The sequence below is a fragment of the Diabrotica virgifera genome, chromosome 4 (genome assembly GCF_917563875.1).
Source record: "Diabrotica virgifera virgifera chromosome 4, PGI_DIABVI_V3a".
Classification (NCBI taxonomy): domain Eukaryota; kingdom Metazoa; phylum Arthropoda; class Insecta; order Coleoptera; family Chrysomelidae; genus Diabrotica; species Diabrotica virgifera.
The window spans coordinates 19,826,995-19,841,980 of record NC_065446.1 but is presented as its reverse complement, the minus strand read 5'-3'; the positions used below and the strand labels follow the sequence as shown (position 1 = coordinate 19,841,980).

Below are 14,986 nucleotides of genomic sequence, written 5' to 3'. Positions count from 1 at the left end.
ACTTAAGTCAGATAAATAAAAAGGGAACACGAAGCAGAAACGAAACGAATACTTAAGTCAGATAAATAAAAAGGGAACACGAAGCAGAAACGAAACGAATACTTAAGTCAGATAAATAAAAAGGGAACACTGGCACTCGGGATGAAGCATTGACTTTATTAATCTTCAAAACTGCTACATTTGGGTTATGAGACACATAAGAAAAAAATGCATCCGCACAACGTGTCACTATTTGGTACAGATTTTGGTCAAGGAGGCTGGAGCTGGAGCACCATTGGACCATACTTATTTGAAAATGAGGCTGGTCAAGCAGTGACTGTTACTGGTGCTCAATACCACAACAGATTAATTACCACAACATCTAAATTAGATGATATTTTTGTAGACAAAATCAAAGGACGCTGCCACATGTCATACAGCACGTGAAAAAATTCAATTACTGCATGAGACATTTCCTGGTCGTGTAACTCTCTCGTTTAGGTGATCCGAGTTGCCCCCCTAGATTATGTGATTTAACACCATTGGATTTCTTTTTATGGAGTTATTTGAAGCCACATCTCTATCACAACCACTCGTGCATTGAAGAAGGAAATTCAACGCTGCATCAATGAGATTCAGCCACATCTACGTAAAATGGTGATAAAAAATTTTGACAAAGGAATGGGTATATGCTAACAAAGCCGTGGATGTTATTTCCTTGATGTGCTATTACATATTAGGCCTGGATCCCGCGTGCCAAAAAAAAGTTGATTAATAACGAACTGAAAATTTGTTAATAACTTAACGGTGTCTAGTCGGAAAAACTTTGATGTACGGGAACACTGGAACAGGGGAAGTTTTAATTGTGGAACAGGTTAAAAATTTGGAACGGCAGACTACGAAAACGTCCCATGTATTTTGTCGGACAGAACTTCCAACTGATTTGTTACCCTTTCATTAAACTCTCATGCAAAAATCAGACTGCTATTATTTATAACCAACATAATTCCTGTCATTAGACATGTTCCACGTGTCGGACTTATTAAAATGCCAAGTTGGTGATAAATACCAGTCTGATTTTTGCATGAGAGTTTAATGAAAGGTAAAAAATCAATTGGAAGTTCTGTCCGACAGAATACATGGGACGTTTCCGTAGTATGACGTTCAAACTTTTAACCTGTTCCACAATTAAAAATTCCCCTGTTCCAGTGTTTCCATACATCAAAGTGTGTCCGACTAGACACCGTTAAGCTATTAACAAATTTTCAGCTTGCTATTAATCAACTTTTTTTGGTACGCGGGATCCAGGCCTATATCTTATGTACTTCATAATTTAATAAAAAAATTATTTAATTAAAGAATAAATATACTCGTATGGTTCACGTTAGTTTCACTTATTATTTGTTATATTTATTAAAAAATCTAAAAAATACTTATAAAATTTGATTGACGTAATACACACCATTTTTTACGAAATCATGATAAATAATGATAATAAATAATCTGTATTATGAACAAGAAGCTGTCATAAGAATAAATAATTTAAACAGCAATAAAATAAAAATCAAAAGAGGCGTTAGACAGACTGGGCTGTGTCTTGTCGCCATCACTGTTTAATGCGTACTCAGAAGAAATATTCAGAAAAGCATTAGAAGATGAAGTAGCAGGCATAAAAATAAATTGCCTACCCATATGTGACATTAGATACGCCGATGACACAGTACTAAGAGCAGAAACTATTACAGATCTACAAAGAATTTTAGATAAGGTTGTTGCAACGAGTGAAGAATTTGGTCTGTCACTAAACATAAAGAAAACGAAATTAATGGTTAGGTTAGGTATATCAAAGAAGAATACTTATTAGAAACATAAATCTACACTTAAATAATAAGACGATTTGCATACCATGCAAAAAGTTTTTTATGTTTGTTTAACCCATAAGTACTAACACCCCGTCAAAGATGGGATATTTCCCTTCCTAGAAAATTTTGAAGGTCACCCGTTTATGACTTTTCAAGTTGGGTTGTTTTTTAGTATTATTGAATTCGACAATTTGTGGCAGGTTGTTATTCGAAAGATATTTAGGCTCAAAGTGGGATTTCCGTCTAATAGACGGGGTATTAAGGGGCGTTTTCCTAGAAATTCGCCGGTCGCTTGTAGCTGTGAATTGGTAGCCGCTACCAATTAATTCAGGTATCGTTAATACGTTTTAAATAGGACTATTTTCCTAGAAGCTACCGAATCGCTGCCGCCGGTCGTAGGTCTCGTTGGGAAGCAGACTAGCGTCCCCAGTCGCCACGAATAATAGTGTTTGTTGATTTATTTAAAGATTATGGAAATAGTTCGAACAATTAAATATTTGTGTTTATTGTTTATATTTGGTGTATATACATGCAAAGATATTTTTTATAATTTGTAGGTACCACATTAGTTAAAAAAATTGCCGGTCGCCGGTCGCCAGTCGTAGGTCTCGTTCGGAAGCAGACTAGCGTCCCCAGTCGCTACGAATAGTAGTGTTTGTATTTTTTGCATATGAACTGCTAACTGCAAAAAGGAGACTTCCAACAAATTTTCATAAATTCACTTTTTGTTATTTTTGCGTTCTTTACACGTAAACACATCGTTTTCAACAAAAAGGGGACTTCTGCGTCTATTCTAAGTAATGTTTATTGAAAATGCGGCTAAAATTTCTCTAACTGCAAAAAGTGGACTTTTACAGGAGAAATATAATGAAAAATAACCGAAGAAGTGATAGTTTTGCCTTCACAACGCGAGTTTACTCTGAAACGCGCCCATTAATGTCATCCAAAGTTGAAAACATTAGAAAAATGCTCAGATTATTCGACGATAGCAATATCTCATTTTGGAGGGAAATAACAGAATGGCCCATTGTTCAACAAGTTTACAATTATTACTATGGACTATCTTCTATTCCTTTCTTTATATTACATATTGATAATGGCAAATAAAGGTGTTTTCTGGCAAGTAGTGTTTATCTAATTGAATTATTTCTAATAATTTTCATTTTTATTACAGTTAACTGCAAAAAGGGGACTTCTACACAACATTAAAATGTGAATATTATACAATTATAATTAAAATTATTTACAACTTATTTACAGAATTATGTATAAAGCTATATTGAACATGTATACCAAGTTTTCCGTTTCTAAGAGGTTTGGTTACATAATTATTTAGTTTTTACCTTCTCCTGTAAAATTTGCTTTGATGCAGATGTCCCCTTTTTGCAGTTAGCAGTTCATATTTATTTAACGACTATGGCTATTTTTATATGTTTAAAGATAAATACCAGTGGCGGCTAGTCCTATGAGGCAGTGCCTCACCGGTATATCAATCGACTCTTTACGTTATTTCGTTATTTCATCATCAATTCTTTAAATACAATTTAACTGTTTGAAATTTGCTAAATAACTTTATTTTCGTTATTTCATCATCAATTATTTAAATACAATTTAACTTTTTGAAACTTGCTAAATAACTTAATTTTTATTATAAAACTTAATAACTTTATTTTTATGATAAAAAATAAAAATAGGTAGGTACGGCCCTGACCCCGTATCTTTGTAGTTAAGCGTTCTTCATAAATACATCGGTAGGTACCTACCCTACCTGGGAGTATATATGCGTCTCATTCTCACTTTCTCAAATTATAGCAGAAGCACTGCCTCAGATGGGTCCTTGTCTAGCATATTATTACGAAGCATATTACGCAATAAAATTTAAACTGAGAATAATTTTTGGAGCCGGGATTAAATATCCTTTCAGAGGCTGGCAAAAATATGCCTCTAGCGTGGTTTTGCAGTTTGTTAGGTAGTTTCATAGATGAGGGGGTGGGGGGTAGTTTGTTAAAGCAGTTTGTTCTGGTTACGTGTACTTGGCCTTCTTACTCTCTATTCGGTAGGGATACACCGGTCACGGATTAATAAAGAAACAAACGAATCGGCAGGTCGATTGTAATATTTTAGGTATACCAGTAACATAAGCGTAGACCTCGGGTGCGTAGAGGGCCAATATCTATTTAATTATTGAATTTTTAGTAATTTTTTGATTAAAATTTAATAAACAGGATAATTTAAGGAAAAATAATAAGATAAATAATAAAATACAATGCACCCTTGTTAGAAATACCTTTCTTAGCAAAAACTTAATACTAACTTAGGAGTAAGATTATGCAAAACACCTGACTAGAACATTTTCCCGAGCAGATGCGAAGAGACTTCCTTGACTAAAAGAACAATTAGGATTTACCCGCAAGTAATATTTTAAATACGAAAAAATATATAGATTAGTGCCGATTCGATATGCGGTCTACCATCCAATATGCGGTCTACCGCAGAGTAACTAATTCGTTATGTGGTCTATCACAGAGTAGTTATTTCGATATGCGGCCACCACTAAATAATGTTAATGCATTCAGTAAATTTTGCAACTACTCGTATATACAGTATGGTGCAAATGAAAGGAATAAATTCTTTATTTCGTAAACCGATGACATTAGGGAAAATCCCGAAACAGGTCGATTTTTGTTTTTAAATTATGATATTTTGAATGAAGTAAAAGACAGACGTACTCTCAATCATTTATTGTAACTTCCGACGACTGGTTTCGCTCTCTAAAGTATGCAGAGCATCTTGAGGTCAACGGTTACAAGTAACTAAATGATTCGGTTACAAGGAGGTACTACCTCAGTATTCATTAACATGATATATCTGCTTAAGTTATGCTAACGGGATATGGTGGAATAGACGGAGAATGTTGCAAAGGTAAACAAGTTTATGGAATTTGGGAATTTTTGAGGGTGAAGAGATAGTTGGTGAAAGACAACCAACAAATCTGTACCGGTTTTAAAGATTTTTATTTCTATTTATTAAAAGATTTTTGTTTTTATTTATATTTATTAAAGACTTCTATTTATTAGTGTATGTGTTAGTGTAAGACTAACAACGTTTGGATCAAAACGGGTCGATATCTAATATGTATGTTAGATGTGGACGTGCAGCTGTAACCTAAATTGTTAAAGTCAATACTCCTTGATGTTTTAATGAGAGGAGTAGTGGTCGTAAAAAGAATGAAAAATCGGAAAGCTTAAAAATTGTAGCTAAAAGGGTATATTAGCAGTCATATAGTAATAACAGTAATAAATGTGAATTGATAGACAACAATGTAGGTACATGAAATTGAGATATAAATTAAAGGGTGAGAATTAGAGTAGAAAAGAAAAGAAAGGAAGGGATTAAAATTCAGTTGAAAGTAATTGATTGTAAATTGAGACTATGTATTATTGATATAAGCAGTGAAGAAACATTAATAAACTATTGAAACAGATAAAAGAAAGGAATAGTAATAAAATATATTTTGGGGGTATACCTACATTGTGTTTTAAAATCTGTCAATAAACCCATTCAACATATGATATTTTGGCATATATATCATACTAGTGTCGTCATCCATCTGGGGGTGATGACGTAATCGATGATTTTTTTAAATGAGAATAGGGGTCGAGTGCTAGCTCATTTGAAAGGTCATTAAATTCACTATTTAGTCATATAAACATTTACACAATTATTTGTACAGGGCGTGCAAAAAAATTTTTAATGAAATTATTTGACAAAAAAGAAGAATGTATGTAGTTTATTTAATTCAAAATACATTTTACTGTTGCCCAGAAACAGAAAAAATGTTTATTTCAAACATAAACATTGCTTTTCGATTAAATTCAATGTTCAAGCCAGCTCCCGCCAGCCACCTGTTTCTTAGGAAGTTTGAACATTTAATTTAAGCGAAAAACAATGTTTATTTGTGATATAAACATTTTTTTACTGATTTCTAACAGCAATAAAATGTATTTTAAATTAAATAAATTATATAGATTCTTCTTTTTTTGTCAAATAATTTAAATTAAAAAAATTTTTTGGGCGTCCTGTATAAACAATTATGTAAATGTTTATATTAATAAATAGAGAATTGAATGATCCAAATGAGCTAGCACACGACCCCTATTCTCATTTAAAAAAATCATCGATTACTTCATCACGCCCATATGGATGACGTTACTAGTATGACATTTATGGCAAAATATCATAATTTAAAAATAAAAATCGACCTGTTTCAGGATTTTTCCTTAAAGTCGCCGGTTTACGAAATAACGAATTTATTCCTTTCATTTGCACCATACTGTATAGTATCAAAATAAAGCTCATTTCTTGACCTAGGTATTTTAATTACGGTACTGTCTTGGCATTTTAATTATTCAAGTGAAAGTACTTAATTACCCAAATAGGTGCAAAACCAAATTAGAGAAAGTATGACAAACTAATGCAATTTTAATAGGTAATTTAACTAAATGGGTCGACAAACAAATCAGGAATGCTATAAGAAACTATAAGGACATTTGTTATCTTCCAGTTGAATTTATTCTGTCGAATTGGTAACGCCTTATATTGTTAATTTTGTGAGAATCTGTTCGTGCTGTTTAACCGAAAATGCCAAGACGTGTTTTAGATGTAGATACTCTAATTTGTAACCTACATAAGTACTTTATTGCGGAAAAAAACAATGGTGGTCCTTTAAAATCGGTAACGTCTGTACAACAACGCGTGTGCGATGCTTTAGAAATTAGCTAATCAAAATTAAGATCTACAATTAAAAACGAGAATAGTGAAGTGCCGGAAAACGATCACCACTATACTCGCCTGTTATTAAAAACGAACAATATGTTAGAAGGACGAAAATTTCAAATTCGTAATATCATATATCAAATGCGTGCAAATAAGGAACATGTGACTTTAGGTACAATTTTACTTAAGTTAAAAGAGAGGAAATTTGGTGACATCGGCAGAACAAGTTTATGGCAAGTCCTACATAACATAGGATTCAAATTTAAAAAAGAGGATAACAGAAAAGCGCTTTGTGAAAGAAGTTCTGTTGTACACAAGAGAATTGAGTTTCTGAGAAAATAAATATAACATATTTAAAGAAGAAGGGTCAACTTTTGTATATTTAGACGAAACATGGATATTTTCTAAGGGTGCTACCAAGAGAATATGGCAAGATGACAACATAAAATCGATCAAGCATGCTAGTGGAGAAGGGAAGCGACATATAATTCTGCACGCGGGAGGGAAGACAGGCTTTATAGAAGGTGCTGATTTAATATTTTCGTCTACATCAAAAAACAGTGACTATCGTGACAATATGAACACGGAAATGTTTGTGAAATGGTTGCGTGAAAAACTTCTTCCCGGATTAAGTGAGCCCAGCGTAATTATTTTAGACAATGCGCCTTATCATTCAGAAATACTAAACAAAAGTCCAACAAATTCGTGGAATGTAGATAAGATTAAAGAATGGCTAACAAATGAACGCATATCTATTCCACAGCATATATTAAAGTCTGAGTTGTTACTTTTGGCAAAAGAACATGCAAAACCAAAAATCTTTGTGGTGGATCAGGTTACTGAAAGTTACGGGCATCAAGTTTTACGTCTTCCACCATACCACTGCCAGTTTAATCCCATCGAATATATATGGGGAATAGCAAAATAATATTACGAAACCATATTGGGCCTAATGGGTATACAGACGAAGCGGTTTGGGAAACTTGGCGAGAAGCACTTTCAATTGCAACTCCAGAAGTATGGCGGAACTGTATATACAAGTGCGAAAAATTAATTGAGGATTGGTGGATTCGTGAAAATAAAATTAACGAAATAAGCCCAATCATAATAACAATTAACGGTGACGACAGCGATGATGATGACAGCGATGGCGATGATAGTGTGAACAATAACGACTAAATCATTTTAGTAAAAAAAAATTGGTACGTATATTGACTTAATAATATTTAGCATTTTACTTAAATATTTGATGTTTACATAATGCCCTGCTGTAGGATTTCCGGATCCTTTTCAAGGCGTGATTTGTTTGAAATCGAAACTATTTGTAGATATTGTAGGTACATACGTAATATTATAATATTGTTTTTAATAATTTTTATTTACGGGAAAAATACCCCATTATACATATAAACTATAAAATATACATGACTAACATAGAAAACATGCGATCTGATAAAAGAATAAAACAAGCTCAAATTAGTTTACAATAAACGCTTTTTACACGCGTCAATTGACTTTAATTTAAAAACATCCAACGTCAATATATCACTTAAATTGATTGTGACTTTATAGAAAACCATTTTAGAGATTAAATTAAAACATCAACAATACAGCAACGTTTAGCCTTCTACCTTTTATAAGTTATAATTTGTTTTATTTTTATTATATTGATATTCATGCAACAATTAATATTAGGTATATTGATTTTTGGCTACGGATAATGAACTGTTATAAAGAATCACGAAATTATGTCGTTTAGGCTTCTGAGGCTATACAAACACCTAAAATTTAAAATTATTTGATTTATATAAGAACCTCCTCAAATAAAAAATTACTGCGCCCATGTGTAAATAGTTAAACTACAGCGGACCAGTAAATTCGTTCATTTCTTTCTTAATCCATGACCGGTGTAAGTCTACCGAATAGACAGTACACTCTGGTTAATTACTATTAGTATAATTAGATGTTTAGAATATGTTATCATGCTGTGACTAGCTGTATGCCATTTTCCAAATGTCAATTAAATAAGTAAATTAATAAAAAAATTAGAAATTACGATTTCTTTCATAATAATTTTACTTTTAAGCACGCTGTTTAATAAAAAATATAAAAAACCAAAAAAATAAAATTTAACCCTTAGTTTATTTAACATAAAAAATCAATCTTATAATATAACAGTAATTTGCTTACTTGCTTGTTTTTATTTCCTATATATTCAATACATTTATAATATAAGATTGGTTCCAAATGAAATTATCACGTGTTTGATGGTATATTGATTGCGCACAATAATTTCATTTTGGTAAGTGATTAATAATAAAAGAATCAGTCAACAGCGTAACCAGGATGATCCTAAGGGGGTATGGGTCTCCGGGGGTATGGAATTAAGGAGGATGTTAAGGGTATGGGGCGCTTATAAACCCTAAAAACCCCCTGGTTACGCCACTGAAATCAGTTGTACGTTCTTGTCATGTAGTATATAATGTAAATTTTGCTTAATATGACTGTACAACGCTGATGAGACCAAGAAAGGACGAAACATCTGACTCACACTGTTTTGATATGTGGTATCATATTAATTATTTTTAGCTAAAAAAACAGCTAATAAGAGTATGAACGATGTTATCGACTTAGAACTTTCGACTTTCTTTTGCGAATAAAATAATTGTTATTATTAATATCGTTTGCAAGCCTTAAAATAAATACGGTGCCGTTTTGTGACGTTATGACGCCACAAAATCGACCTTCCGGCTATTAAAGAAAAGCTAACCATAATAATACAGTAAACTCCCTCTATAACGAGAACTGAAATGGCCTACTAATTACCTCGTTATAAGCGGATCTCGTTATATCAGACAACAATATTATGTAATTATGTTTAGGATGTAAAAGAAGAAGACCAACGACAGACACATGTCAGCGACGTAACGCCATTCCGGCTAGCGTCATGTAACTTATAAGTTGTAGCTTCTTGATTGCTAATAAAGATTTGTATGAACAATACTGTTTAATATTTGATTTACATGACGAAAGGAACTTAAAACAGTACATATCACCACTACTGAAATGTTTTGAAGCCTCCTACATAGTTTATTAGGTGTCGATCATCGACTTCAACAATGAAACTTGGCCATCGCAAATTGTAAATTTCCTACGATATTCAATATCGGTCGACAGATAAATAGGAAGGAAGTTACAGGCGGTGGAATTTATTACAGAACTGGCCTCGGTAAGCACACAGATGTTGGACATACCTCGTTATAAGCGAAACTTCGTAATACCCGTGTTACCCGTTCGTTATAGAGAGAGTCTACTGTAATATTCCTCAAGTGTAGTGTGCCTCACCATCTTGTACTACCACGAGCCGCCCCTGATAAATACAGTGCTCAACAATTGATAAGGATCAAAGTAATATTTTACGCCAGAAATAGTCGGGAGTTTGTAAAAGATTAATATAATTAAAATATTAATACCCCGACTTTGTTATCAAGTTTAAATGAAATAAAATAAATTTTGTTATTGTAGCCATCCGTTTCTTCTTTTTTTTTTACTTCTTCTTCTTTACATGCCATCTCCGCGACGAAGGTTGGCAATCATCATTGCTATTCTAACTTTTGACACTACAGCCCGAAAGAGTTCAGGTGAGCTGCATCCAAACCATTCTCTGAGATTTCTCAGTCAGGACACTTTTCTTCTACCTATGCTTCACCTTCCTTATATCTTTCCCATTATCAATTTTAGGAGTACATATCTGTCACCACGTGTTATATGTCCCAAGTATTGCAGTTTTCTCATTTTGATGAAATCTATCATGTTTTTTTTTTACTACCTATCGTCAGAAAAATGTTAAACATTATAGTCATATATTCTGATTTGATATTAACACAGTTTGGGTTCAGTTATTTTTAATAATGGAGTATTTTGTTCTTCTTCTTCAGGTGCCATCTCCGCTACGGAGGTTGGCAATCATCATAGCTATTTTAATTTTTGAGGCAGTAGCTCTAAATAGTTGTTTCGAGCTGCATCCAAACCACTCTCTCAGGTTCTTCAACCATGAAATTCGTCTTCTTCCGATGCTTCTTCTGCCATCTATCTTTCCCTGCATTATGAGTCGTAGGATGCCATACTTCTCGCCCCGCATCACATGTCCGAGATACTGTAGCTTCTTTTCTTTAATTGTAAGTTCAACTTCCTTTTCTTTACCTATTCTTCTCAGTACTTCATTGTTTGTAACTCTATCTACCCAGGAAACCCTCATAATTTTTCTATAGGTCCACATTTCAAAGGCGTTAAGTCGTCTCATTGTCTCTACATTTAACGTCCATGATTCCACTCCATAGTATAGAACACTGTAGACGTAACATTTTGTTAGGCGTACTTTAAGAGCTAATGTTAAATCTTTGCTACATAGGACCTTTTTCATTTTTATAAAATTAGAACGTGCTTTTTCGATTCTGACTTTTATTTCTGCAGTGTAGTCGTTATTTTCTGTTATAAGTGTTCCTAGGTAAGTGTACTTTTTTACTCTTTCGATCTGCTGGCCCTCTACTATCAAGATTTCGTTAGTATTATGGTTGTTTTTACTAATTTTCATAAACTTCGTCTTTTTGATATTGAGAGAGAGTCCGTACTCCCTACTACACCTTACTATTTTACTCATGAGTCTTTGCAGGTGTTGTAAACTATCGGCTATTATTACTGTATCATCTGCATATCTGATGTTGTTAACTAAGACTCCATTTACTCTTATGCCGACTGTTTCATCTTCCAGAGTTTCTCGCATTACCTCTTCAGAATAAGCGTTAAATAATAGATGTGATAGTATGCAGCCTTGCCTGACTCCTCTCTTTATTTCCATTTCTTCAGATGTTTCTTTTTCAATTCTTACTATTTTGTAAGTGAGTTATAAACTATGCCTCGAAGACGTTTAGGTATTGTCAGAATGCAACAGATTGTGAGGTGGGTCAACGAAAGGTGAAGTGGCTTAACGTTTCGGGTTTTTACAAAGTGTTGTAAATAGAGGTTGGAATCGTTATGTCACAAATGGTGTAGCGTCATAACGTTCATGGTGGAGGGCGACAATGGAGTGCCAAGCCTGTTGATGACCGATATATGCAAATTATTGCTAGATGGAACCAAACATATACTGCTCGCATCAACAGAACATTGTGTTGCGTAACGCCACTGAAAGAATAATTTCAAACCAAACCGTTAGAAGAAGGTTGCATTTGACTAGCTTAATAGCAAGAACACGTTCATATCATCCAGTAATAATCAGGGAACATCGGGATTGAGAAGACTGCGGGCTAAAGAACACAGCAACTGGACAATCAACGAATGAAGAATCTGTTTATTTACAGATAAGTCTAGATTTCTTAAAAACGAAATCGTATATGTTGTGTACGAAAGATTACAGCATCACGGTATTGACAAAATGAAGTGGCCAGCCCTGTCACCAGATATGAACTGCATATCCATACCAGATATGAATCCTGTGAATACGCTTCAACAGTTAAGTAAAGCTGTGAAGCACATGGGAACAACTTGGGATCAAATTTTTTTGAATGCATTAATATTTGACATTATACCGAATAGAGCAAGAAGTTTAATGCATTCACGAGGAAGTTCAATAAAATATTAACATTTTTTATTTAAGTTTTTAGTACGTTCTCTAACGGTAAAATATTGCAAAACCTCTAAATTTTAAAGAACCGCTTTGATTAACATGAAATTTGGTAACCACATAGGTAGCTAAAAAATTAAAGAAAAAAAGTGATATTGTGCCGATGTTTTCCCCTAAGTAGGTGAGTTTCGCCCCTTCTCGGGGGTGAAAAATTATATGTCAAAAATAAGTCCGCAACTCGATAAACTGACTAATTCTAAGCAACTTTTGTTCTGTAGAGAGTTTTCACCAAGTCAATACTTTCGAGTTATTTGCGAGTGAAAGTGTGAATGGTGTATATTAGGTCTCTGGACCTAGTAGAAGCAGAGTTATAGCTAATCAAAAATAGGTTAATATTCTTCAAATTCCAAATCGAATATTTTAGTGAAATAACCAAAAAATATAAAGAACTTTTTAGGGGAACTCATTACAACTTTTTTAAAGTGTTTAAAAAAACTTTATTTTTGTTTTACAACAAAAAATTACTAGCATCAAACGTAAACAAGTTACGCTCAAAATAAAGTTGGTCCCTTTTTTTGGTAAAAAAAATCGGGATAATCACCCCCTAATTAACATCTGAAAATAAACTTAATCCTTATTTTTAGGTCCTTATTTTTGAAAGGGCTGTAGTTGAAAGGGTTTTTATGTTTACAAGGCTATATGTAGTTGAAACGGATACAGTCTATATTTTTTCTAAGAATGTTTTTTTCGATGAAGTACTTACTTTTTGAATTATTTGCGAAAAATTGTCTAAAAACGTATTTTTTTTGTTTGAAAAATGAACATATTTACTCGGAAATAACTCAAAAAGTATTGGCTTAGTGAAAAAACTCTATCGAATAAAAGTTGCTTAGAATTAGTCAGTTTATGTAATTCTTAGGGTGAAACATCCCCAGGACAAAATCGCACATCGGCACAATATCTCTTTCTTTGACATGTTAGCTATGCGTATGCCAAATTTCATGTCAATCCAAGCGCTTGTTTATGTACTACATAAATATACTACATAAATAGCGGCTAAATATTCGCCGCTACCAGCGACTCGGTAGCGGCTACCAATTCGCGGCTACCAGCGACCGGCGAATTTGTAAGAAAACGCCCCTTAAGTGTTTGTGCCCAGTTCGTCATTACACATAATGTGCCCCAGTTCATCAAAAAACATCAAATAAGGGAATAAAGACCCTGAGGAAACTCTTTTGAAATGGTTTGATGAGGTGGAAGACGACATAAGCGAAGTGGAATCAATTTGTCATGAAAATGTTGCCACTGACAACCATTGCTACACTGTACTAACTATAGTAGGTACCTATCAGTTTTTTTTTGTTTTAACATTTTTTAAAAACCTTTTTATTTTCATTTTTCTTACTCTTTTTTAACTCGATTACAAATTTTAATTAAGATTCTTTAATTTGTTTTATTTTTATCACACTTTTTTTCAGGAGTAAAAAGATACACAAACAATCCTTCCATTCTTGTTATAATGTTTTTTATTTTAATAAATACAGAAAAACTAGATTAATTACTGTGTTTTTTAGATAACCAATAATGTCATTAAGTCATCGAGATATTTTTTTGCATTAAAATAACAAAAATTACCACTAAAATGTTAAACCCGTCTGTCAGGCGGTTAGTTAGTGTTTACGTCATTGATTTAAGATGTTAGTACTTATTAAAAACGTTTATGCTTAAAAACGTTATGTTTATGTATGTAAGTTTAAAAACGTTTATGTGGGCGTTTATTCTGATTTTTTCTGTTTGGGGGTTGTACAGAGGACAAAATAATCCATTCGCATACATGATTATACATTGTAATGCAACTATTATCAAGATGCTCACGCATATGCCTCAGCCTCAAGTAGTGGTACCTTTTTCTAATTGACGTAAGAAAAAAAAAGAGTTTTGTACTTCTTTTTCTTACAATATTGCTTTTTTTATTGTAGCATTAGCTCCGATGATGACAATTTTGTCGAAAGCGCTCTGTCGAAATACCTACTATTTTTTCACTTCCTTTATTAATTTCAGTGTGTACAAATTTATCAGTCTTTGAACTTTATATCAAAATATTTTGGTGTTTAATGAGTTGTTTTTTAGTATCAAACAGTCTACAGTCTACATCGTGTTAGTACATATTATGTTGTTTAAGCAAAATATAAGATTAAAGCTATACAAATTACATGACACATCATAATTAAAATAAATACAAAACAAACCTTGATATTAAGCAAGGAAGATAAAATTATAGTTTTCTGTTTTTGCTTGTCACTTTGCACTTTTGAGGTTTAGGTAGATACTAACCTAGTGATATTTTTTAAATCTAGCTACGTCCTATCTACAATCTTTTGGGAATCAAAATATACACTTATGTGTTAGATACGGAATGACACTAAACTACATTCTAGTTATCTTCACCTAATATATGGTTAACCTTTGATTTGTTTATATAAATAATTTGAATGATGATAGGGGGTTAATGTTATTAAAACCAAATTTTCCGTGATATTTTATAAAATGTCTTAATAAATACAAACATACAAATACCAGCCAGGTCATTTAGTACAAAAGAAATCAATTTTTAAATACAGCATCTAGAGACTTGCAACTTTTTTGCATTGTGTTCAGTATGATGTCAAGAAAAAAGTCTAGGTATACTATAGAAACATGGGTGGAAATGCATAGTTGCAGTTTAAAGTGCATAAAATGCACCCAA

At 32.9% G+C, this 14,986-nt stretch overlaps 1 protein-coding gene across 2 annotated transcripts in view; it reads right to left on the bottom strand.

The window, feature by feature from the left end:
* Positions 1-14,659, bottom strand: part of LOC126882928 (uncharacterized) — a 58,733-nt gene extending 44,074 nt beyond the window's left edge. Inside the window, exon 1 of one of the 2 annotated variants that reach the window (XM_050648004.1) lies at positions 14,575-14,659. The gene's annotated coding sequence lies outside the window, so the exon portion shown is untranslated. Of the gene's footprint in view, positions 1-14,489 lie in introns of both variants that reach the window. The other variant, XM_050648003.1, reaches the window with a different exon arrangement.
* Positions 14,660-14,986: the final 327 nt, after the last annotated feature.